The following is a 2,634-nucleotide window of genomic DNA, read 5'->3' on the forward strand; positions in this document are numbered from 1 at the left end:
CTCGGGATGTTCTTACACATTACGAAGTGCTGCAGTGCTCCAGGTCGTTGGTTGTCTTATATTCCGAAGAAGTTCTCGATAGGTAGCTAACGTGTTTTCACATTTAATTAAATTACAAGATTTGCGCGAGTTTTGATAGCTTATTTTTTGCTTTCTCGCAGAATCTTGCAACAATTGAAGTCACCAGTCGCTAATCAACACGCTCGTGCTTTAGTAGTTCTCTTAGACATCTCATAAATAAACACTTTTCCGCCAGAGGTACGGAAATATATAGTTTTATTAACAAGTTCAACAATTGATATGCATACTGTTTTATTAGGATGATAGATCTCTGCAGAGAATCGCACTTAGCCTGCAGGAATCTTTCGGGGAGAATGGTGCGCTTCAAACGGTCGGGGCTATAGTGGCACTCGCGGCACGGCCAACATTTCCTCTTTTGCCGTCACAGAGGGCTAGATTTGTTCGCTATGGTTACATAAACAATGCGCAAAGTAAAATTAGATAATAATTAATTTAATAATTTAATAATTTAATAATAAATAATTTAATAATAGAGAAATTAATTTTGTCTTGTTAAGATAGGTGTCACACTGTGAAACGAAGAGTTCTAAAAAAACATTGTGGAATTACCTAGAAAAATTCGACTGAAAAATATTGGCTTTTTTTCATACAAAATATTGGCTTTTTTATGGCATACAGACGTCGAGGATAATCAGTGTCAGTTATCATTAAACATGGTAGGCTGGTAAGTTATTTGTATATAAAAAATTTTAGTCCTAATTATATTTAAATCCATACAATAATGAAAATATATAGTGACTAATGTCAAAACAGCCTATAAACTTACGCACATTTAATTATTTTTCGATTTAGCGATCGAATACTTATTTTGATGGAAAATTTCTTCAGCTTTTTAATGCCACTTTATTTTTTTGAGCTGTGATTATCAGTTTTTGTTATACAGTTAAATAACGTGCAGATGTCTTATTCATAACAAATTCAATTTTGGCTCATCCGCTCTTTTGGCATTAGTCACGCGATGTATATCCAAGAAACAAAATCAAATATCATCAAATATAAAATAAAATCTACCATTCTAATTTTGAATTATAGTAAAACATGCATAAAATTCGAATTTTGTTGTAAAAGAAGGAATTGATGACGTTAGGTTATTTAAAGTCTAGTAAAAGGTACAAAAGTTACGTGCATTCCCAAATTTCGTTTCCAAACTTTGTTTTTATTTTTTTCAATAAATAACAATTTTCGGAGAATTATATACCGACCGGAATTTTAACGGATTTATCGACACAACCCAGATCAGACAAACAATAAAAACAAAAGACTATTGAGACTATGTAATTTCTTCTGTTCGTTTTCTTCTCCTGTGTTTAGTATTATTATAGAACTCATTATTGAGTGAAAGTGTTCTGGATGTTCAAATAAAAAAGAAAGTATATTGTATTGAATGTATCACCGTGAGAGTAAGTTTTCGTTTAAAAAAATAGTGAAATAGTGTAGTAATCTTTGACAATTTTCCATGATCATAACACATCTGCCACATTAAACGATAATAATCTGGATCCATCCCAATAGGAAAATGGATAAAATTTCTAAAAGATATTTGCTCAAATATTATACACTAACTGCATCACGAAAGGAAAAAATTTCACAATAATTGCATTAATAATGTGCTTCGCCATAACGTAGCGGTTTTGTCGGGATAAAATTTTTAAATGATATTTGCCCAAAAATTGATATATTCAATTTAGAGTATAATTTACGCACAATTATTGTGTTATATTTATTATAATTGTGTAATATTTCATGTCATAACATTTCAAAATTATAATTTCAGAATAATTGTACATTTTAAAGCATACATATTGATTTATTTTATTTCACAAAATATTCTAAAAATAATAAAACTTAAATACATTTATAAATTATTAGAGGTAATTTCTTTCCAAATTTAATTTTGCCATTATTCCACTAAGATTTGCCATAATGCTGCTAGTTTTCTGAAATACTATTTAGAAATAAATTGTGCAAATATTTATCAATATTTGATGAAAGGTCTAAATTTCTCCATGTATTGTTGCTAAATATAGAGACATAATTGTAGCATTCCAAATTTCATTAAGATTTTGTCATATAATTTATAAATGTTTTCCTATCGGGGCATTCCATAAGTTATTTTTCTGATTGCTGTAATGAATATTGAGAGTATGTAATATTTTTTCTTCATTTTTTTTAGATGGGACGGCCTTGTAGTGTTCCTAACCGAGAAGCAATTCTGTTAATTCAGAAATATATGCAATATTTTAATACCAACAATTTTCCTTCGAGTTCTGCAAAAGTTTGGAAAGACATGAGCAAAGAGCTCAATGGAAGATGGAAACCGCATTCAGTTTATACATACGTAAGAGATAATAAAAATGGAAGTCTCGAAGCAGCTCGTCAGAATTTGGGTATAAATATCCAACCTCCAAGACCACTACCATCGAAGTCGACCATCGAAGATGATATCATTGATGAACTATCAGAGGATTCTGAATCGGACAAATCATCTTATCATGATGACGAGAATGGAGATTCTGACATTGGTGTTGATTCGTTCCCTCTAGTTCTTTCACC

General features: G+C 30.6%; 1 long non-coding RNA gene across 1 annotated transcript; it reads left to right on the top strand.

The window, feature by feature from the left end:
• The first annotated feature begins 332 nt into the window (after positions 1-332).
• LOC112457907 lies at positions 333-2,628 on the top strand. Its single transcript, XR_003041165.1, has 3 exons — positions 333-491; positions 579-745; positions 2,255-2,628. It is a non-coding gene; the product is annotated as an uncharacterized LOC112457907 (long non-coding RNA).
• The last annotated feature ends 6 nt before the right edge of the window (positions 2,629-2,634 follow it).

Source organism: Temnothorax curvispinosus, unplaced genomic scaffold, assembly GCF_003070985.1.
Source record: "Temnothorax curvispinosus isolate PA1 unplaced genomic scaffold, ASM307098v1 QBEX01008411.1, whole genome shotgun sequence".
NCBI lineage: Eukaryota > Metazoa > Arthropoda > Insecta > Hymenoptera > Formicidae > Temnothorax > Temnothorax curvispinosus.